Raw genomic sequence first — 7,715 nt, forward strand, 5'->3', positions numbered from 1 at the left:
AATATTTGCCAATACTATTATTATTAACAAATCCTAGTTTTGTATATATATATATATATGTATAATACATATCAAACTTGAGTCTCTGTGTCATGTCTGAACCAATCCAAACTGAAACTAAATTAAGCTGCAGTACATAAGGTTTCTTCACAACACAAACTGTCAACAGTTATTAGTTGAATTAATCGATCAATAAGAAGCAAGTATGAACAGGATCTGTATATATCTTCTGGAATCAATCAAAAGCACTGCGTTAAGGGACTTAGCCATGCCTTCAGGAACTTGTATGAAAGAAGAGGACCCATCCCAGAAGAAGACAGAGATTCCTAGGGTTTGAAAGCATAGAGGGAGGAGCAGAGTCATAGCAAGCTGAGCTAAGAACTGGCAGAGCTGGGACAACCAGCAACAGGAGACAGAGAAGGCAGAACTGAGCAGGGGGAGAGAAGGAAAATATAGAAGATGGATACTGACTCTATGAGCATCAGAGGAGTAGACCCAGGCTGGTGCCATTAGTGTATCCACCTACTCGAGGGAAAGAAAAGATTGAAGTAGACGTCTGCTCCTTCCCCCTGCTTCCCCTCTTAATGCAGGTCCACTCATAGGCACTATAGTATAGTATAGCTTTTTAATCGCACAAAGGTTTCTAGTAACTTGGATTTTGCCTCAACCACAAAGAGGCTGGGGGTAAAATAGAGATGGATATAAATAATTGAAGCAGAGAGCCCAAATTCTTCCTAAATGTTAGGAATTTTCCTAACTCATAATGGGTCGTCTAAAAGATTTTACCTAAAACTGCAGAAGAGGGAACCATGTGGACTGAGAAGGGGCATTATATAACTCCTAGGTTCACTTTAAAAGTGAGGTCTTGATTGTAAGGTCGTGTTACACTTAGATAACAGATCATAGAATGTCAGGCCTGGAAACATTTTTAAATTACAGAATGTGAGATCTTGGAGGAGCCAGAGGCCAGAAAATGTGGAATGTCAGAGCTCTAAGGGACCTTGAAATGCAGAATATCACTGCGCCAGGGGGAGCTCTAAAGACTGATCACACTACAGACAGACAGAGATGAGAAGATCTTGAGAACACCGAATATCATTGACGAAAGGGTGTTTGCCTAAGCTCACACAGTTTATACTTGGTATCTTCCCAATTCGGGAATAGAACTGAGGTCAAGTCTGCTGACTGAGTTGCCTAGGATCTTTGATCCTTTCAAGCTAATTAAGAGCAGACTCTTCCTCCCATCATCCGATGTCTTGCAGAACTTGGAGTGTGTAGAGTGCAAATGTTGTCTCTTTTGGACTGACACTGTCTGAAGGAGAAAGCTTCTTTTGGACAGTGTCAGTCAATTCAGAAGTCCCTGAGTATCTCTCTTGTGCCAGACTGATAGAGGGTGCTAGAGCACCAGCAGTTTCTTAATTCAAGGTCAGTGTTGGGATGAAATGAGGTACTGGGAAGTTACTGGACTGCAGGATTGCTTTTAGCCAACACGGCACATAAATGCAACCATGAAACAGAGACATATCTTCTCTGGACACAGCCCGTCTCGGCTCTACATAAACAAATTTAGTTATCAGAGCAGGTTGCCAAGGAAAATTATGAGGACTTGAGTGGCCTTCAGGAATCTACCAGCTTGGAGAGGTCCTGACTGTCCATTGTTGGGGCTTTTTTCAGTTGTTAATGAAAAAAAGCTTTATTTCATCAAGTAATAAATATATACAAAGATGCACATAACAGTTTTAGTCATTTATCCAGATTATTGTTTTAATCATTCCATGGCAAACTCAAGACCTGAAATTTATAATCTCCATCTGAAAAGTAACTGGGTTCTTAATATTTCAGTAGGCTGATCAGTCCTCTGTATTTATAACTCATGCATTTTAAATTGATTTCAAAGCTCGAACAATCATGCAAATGCAGACAAACCGAAAGCAAACCAACCAACCAAACAAAAAAAACCCATGTAATTAATTTTTCAAAGCAAGGTTTCTATCCTTTGGACCTAACTGGGAGATACTCAACTTCCAGTCAACATCGACTGATGAAAAAATCCTTCGGAATTATTAGAATTTTTGGAAAAGGTGCAAAAGATTGACAATGTGGGTGGTTTTACATGTACTCAAAGGAAGAAAAAGATTGGGGCACATCATCAGAGCAGTAAACCATAGTCGTCATCAACCTAAGGAAACTTTCTCCATGCAATTTCTGGACTCAGTGCTTTTAAAATAAAAGTGACCTAGGTTGTTCCTAACTACTTATAATGCAAATCTTAACTGCATAATGGACTTTTCTTCTATTGTCACAGACTGTGGTGGGGATTGGAGAAAGAAAAGGGGAAAGAACCCAAGCTTTTACGCCATTCATTATAAGGGATTCATTGGAATGTTTTGAAAGTCACCAGAGGAATAAATATTATTCTTTCTTCTTCATAAAGGAATGGAAAACTTTGGAAGTGAAGTGGGAGGCTAGGACGTTGCATTTCGTCCAGTCTCTGCCAGGCATTCCCTGACTAATCCTCCAGCCTGAATGATGCCTCTCTTTAGCCTCGCCATAGTGCTTTTGCTCCCCGCATGCGTGGGTCCGATCTCTTTGCCTAGCTCTTTGATGATAGCTAAGAGTTCTGCACGTTTGCGCTGGGGTAACTGGCTGCTCCTCGTACCCAGCGTGTAGCCTGGAAATGGGGGTCCATCGTCGCTAATCAATGGCTGGTACTGGATATCAGCCTCCGTGCTGCCGAAAGGAGAGTGGAGAGAGAGAACCTAGCCAGGTTCAGGGAAACGCCAGGCAATGTGGGCGTTCAAGTTGGGTTTGTAAGACACTCCCAGGGAGGCTAGCGGTGACCAGAGCCCATTAAGCGCTTCGATGTAGTGGAGAGCCTCCAAGTCCTGCCTCCCCAGCCCACTCTTTTTTCCATTGGTAAGACTTTTTATGACCTTAGGGTACACGAAAGCAACGTCAGGAGAAACAGGGGCCAATCAGGTTTCATTCAGCCAAATGACATTTTTTAAATGTTTCCTATATGACAGGCTCTCCGTTACACGGAAATATGAAGATCTCTAAGACAATTCCTGCTGTCTGGAGGAGCGCACAGATTAATGGAGGAGTCAGCAATCAAACCACAATGAAGAAACAAACAATATAGAGGAAATACTTCAAATAAGAAAATACTAGAAATTTCTGCGTTGTAGCATTTCTACTGAGCAAATGAGAATCCTTAAAAAAAATTAAAATTAAAAAAAAAAACTTGTGATTTTCTTTTTTTTCTAGTGTTTTTTTAAAATTCATTTGTTTTCAGTTTTGTACAATCACTTCCATAAGTCTTAGATCTTCTCCCCATCTCTCTCGCCTCCCTCCCTCCCTGAGATGGCATGCAATCTTATATGAGTTCTACACAAACATTCTTTTAAAACACATTTGGACGTTAGTTACGTTCCATGAAAGAATTAAAATGAATGGGAGAAACCAACAAAGGGTGTGATTTTCAAGCCTCTTTCACCTAAAAGATATATTTATATATGTTAATTTTAAGATTTATGGACTATGTGCGAAATGTCATAATGTACTTAATTTCTAGGATATATATATATTATATATATATGATATATACATATAGATGGAAACTTTATTATTGTGATAAGAACAAATTAATTGAATTTGTCCTTCTTGACTTAGAGAAAGTAAATTTCCTCTCCATTACAAACACCTTTTTGACTAAGGAACTGGTTGATAAGTAGGTATTCTGTAATAACTAAGAATTTAGCTTTGTTATAGTATTTGTGAATTTGTGTTACTTTACATCAACTTAGTTTTGATGAATTCAAATACTAAAATTTGTAGTTATTCCATGGACTGAGCAAGAGTTAAATTAATGTTTGAACTTGCGATATCTATAAGATTTAATTCCTAAAGTATCTCATTCTTCCAGAGTAAGTACAATTAAGAAAGAATAAACAAACCTGTGAAACAAAGATATAAATGCATTGTTCTGTAAGGTTACCCATGAACCTCTTTGCTTTGTTTAAGCTGCAATGAGATTTCAGTACAGTTATGTTAGTAAAAAGTAATAACATATGAGCTATCTTGTCTTATGTTTAAAATGTAAAGGAAAACAGGATAATCTGAAGAATAAGATCGAGAGCTTTGGAAGGATAAAGGCCTTAATGAATTAGGCTAGCTGATGATCAATAAATGGATGGTTTGTGGTTTCTCTGTATAACCAAAGACAAAACCATGGAGAACACTGAACGATTAAGTACCTTTTGAAAAGGACATGTCCTTGACAAGATAAAATAAAGCCTAATTGATTTTTAATGAGGAGATGGGTTCAAAGTCTTCATCTCCTCCTACTGAGGACATGGCTTGATCAGGCAACTCAGCCATTTCCAGCAATCTGGACAAAAGAATCCATCTCTACCCAGACCATTCTGGTTGACTTTCTTCTTCATGCGTTGAATTTCTATAAGCCACAATGGAGGTGGGAGGAATTCTTCAAGAGCATAGACTTAATGCTTTAGGGCTAGAATACATTACATCTAGGCACCTAGATTATATTCTATTTACACTTTAAACATAAGTATTCCTCTACTTGGTTGGGGTCTGGCCCAGGATCAGGTTCCCTGAGGATTTGAAAATCTCATTTATCAGATACTGACTGACCTACAGGAGGTGTTCCCTGAAGGAGGAAATAAACAGTCTTAATCCTAATTTAATAATTGTCTATTAATATAATAGAAAAAATCACTTCTCTCAGGAAGAAGATGAGATTTGGCAGTAGTCAACCTGGATTGGAATCCAAATCCTACTACCAAGGATAGTAGGACTACTACTAAGGATTACTACTACTAAGCTACAACTACAGTTGTAGCCTTACTATCTGATTTTGTATATTCTCAGGGTTATTGGCTTGTTTTTTTTTTTAATATCCCTGGACAGGACAGTTAGGTGGTGCAGTGGATACAGCACCAGGCTTGGAGCCAGGAAGATCTGAGTTCAAGTGTGACCTTAGACTCTTACTAGCTATGTGACCCTAGGCTAATCACTTAACGATTATTAGCCTCAGTTCTGTGCCAACAAGATAGAGGTAGGGGCAGGTGAGAATGTAAGCAGGAAAGGTGAGGAAGGATTTCAAATATCACTCAAAGGAAGGGAACCAGAGAGAAAGGCCATGGAGAGAAAAGCCTGCCCCAACCAGAGGAGAGACATTGGTGCTGCCTCAAGGCCTCTGGAAATATAAAGCCTGCAGACATTAAAGAGATGATGTCCTTCTATGGAAAGAAAGGCAGAAAAGAGATGTGGCAATTAGAAGAACATAAAGACTTTACAGAAAGGGCTCCATAGGTAGCACAAATCCCTCCTGGAAACAATATCTGGATACCAGCACCTAGTCGCCCATAGAGAAGGGATTGACCAAGGCCACCAGTGTATTCCCAGTCTTTCCTTTAAGGCCTTAATGGGTCCACAGGATCATAGGTTTCATTTCCTACCTGAGACACAGTGAGTTCTCTCTGTGATATCCCTGACAAGAGGCCATCCAATCTCTGCCTGGAGTCCTTCAGTAACAGGGAACTTTCTACCTCCCACCTAGGTCATTCTTTTAGAAATTTCAATTTTTCATTATGTTAAGATAAATCTGTATCCTTTAATTCAATCTATTAATCAAGTGATCCCAGAATTATTTATTAAGCACCTACTTTGTGCCAGGAGCATTAACTTTGCCTTTTATTCTAAGTCTCCACACCAAAGCGCCACCAAATATTATCACTTGCCCTGTGAGAGTTCTTCAGATACCTTCAGCTACCACTGCTTCTGCTGTCTTCTCTTTTCTGAGTGAAAAAAACACCCAATTACACATTCATGGAATTTAGAGCTAGCAAGATCCAATCCCCTCCATTTAAGCTAGAGGGAACAGGCCTAGAGAGGGAAATTCAATAACTTGACCAGGGTCTCACAGGTTGTAGAAAGTAGAGCTGGAATTGAAACCAAGGTCCTGATTCTACGTTTAGGGCTCCTTCCACCACACGACCATTCTCTTTTCATCTCTTCCTCATGGAGTGAGGTTTCCTGGCTCCTCACTATCTCCATCTGTCAACGTCCTTCCTAAATGTGGATCCTAGAAGTGAACAGGATATTCCAAGTGTGGTCTGACCAGCAGCCCAGTGAGTTACTTTGATTCTTGGCATGATTATTTTATCCAGCCCTGAGATTCACTGGTGTGGGGCCACTGCAGCTCAGAGAGTCCTGCTGCTCATGTCAATCAGCCATGGATTATGGACTTGCCTGGACATAGAGGGGTTAAAATTCCCAAGTATTTCCGACTCCAAGACCGTTTCTCTATTGTCTACCCAAGGCTCCATTGCATGCTTCTATTCAGGTAACCTGCAATCACTATAGTTAAAGGGAGCTACATGGCTAGGGATACAGTCCTGGACAGACAGACAGAGAGACAGAAAGAAGCTCGCGCTCGTGCGAGCGCACACACACACACACACACACACACACACACACACACACACACTGTTACAATGCAAGAGCTTCATGCAGTCTCAGTCAAAACCCCTCTTGGAGACCTCAGCTTCTTGGTCTGCCATGCAGGTGAGGACTTGGTCCATGTGTCCTTTGTGAACTTGACTCACTGATGAGTTTACACTTTCACCATAGGAAGACATAAGGGAATGGACCTTGCTCAGCAGCTCTCCCATGTAATGAAGGGGGAAGATACCTACAAAGACCTTTCATGTCTCTGACCGTTTCTGTCCAGCGCATCTTCACCCTTCCAGACAATATGGGCACTTCAGCATTTGACAATCCACTTCCTCCTGCACCAGCAGTATGAGCTTTCCTGACAAGTACATAAGCTCCCAAGGCTCAAAACACAAGTAGTTTTCTTGAAAAGTAAATTTCAAACAATGAATGAATGAATGATTGAAAAAGTATTGGTTAATTCCTTACTACATACCTAGAACCATGAGAAAAGCTGTCATTACAAATAGATAAAGAGAATCAGTGCTCTCAAGGACTGCTCACTCTAATTGGGGGCAAGAGTGCATAGTGGAAGTGTCACATTCAGGGTGGATGGAAAGGACACTAAGGATGCCACTGTCAGGGAAAATGACAAGACCCAGGATTCCCTAGAACACATCATGGAGCCTTCCTTACAGAGTTGGGAATCTGAAAGGACCACCCCCTCCCCCAACACCACCATGAAGAAGGTGAAGGGAAGCAGGGGCAAGGGTCAGAGTGGAGAGGAAATTCAGGGCTCACTCTAGCACAACTGGCGCATGGGAGCATAGGAAGAAAGGTTGGAGGGTGGCACCCTGCTGGGCACCAGCTCACATTCAGTTAGTACAAATGAGCAATTACGACCAGTGATCTACTTCCATTCTTCCTCTTGATTTCCATCCCTCCCTAAGCCCCCACACAAATACTCCGTAGTCTCTGTGACTTACACTAATGTTGTGGTTAGGGTTCTGACAGTTGATGGTAAGGCTTTTCCATGCACAGTGGAGGGTGACTTGCTTCCTGCAACAAAACAAAAGTGAAGAACAAGGAAATGGAAGAAAATATGAAAATTTTAACCATAAATAATTGATTTGGGAAATAGATGAAGGAGAAAACATTTAAGAAATTTTGGACTGCCTGAAACACATGATTAGAGAAAGAGCTTAGGCATTATTTTAATAAATTATCCAAGAAAACTGCCCTGATATCTTATATCC

At 40.7% G+C, this 7,715-nt stretch overlaps 1 pseudogene; it reads right to left on the bottom strand.

Moving 5' to 3' along the window:
* Positions 1-2,465: 2,465 nt before the first annotated feature.
* On the bottom strand, positions 2,466-6,762 carry LOC140516262 (cyclin-dependent kinase 2-associated protein 1 pseudogene; annotated as a pseudogene).
* Positions 6,763-7,715: the final 953 nt, after the last annotated feature.

Source organism: Notamacropus eugenii, chromosome X (genome assembly GCF_028372415.1).
Source record: "Notamacropus eugenii isolate mMacEug1 chromosome X, mMacEug1.pri_v2, whole genome shotgun sequence".
Lineage (NCBI taxonomy): Eukaryota > Metazoa > Chordata > Mammalia > Diprotodontia > Macropodidae > Notamacropus > Notamacropus eugenii.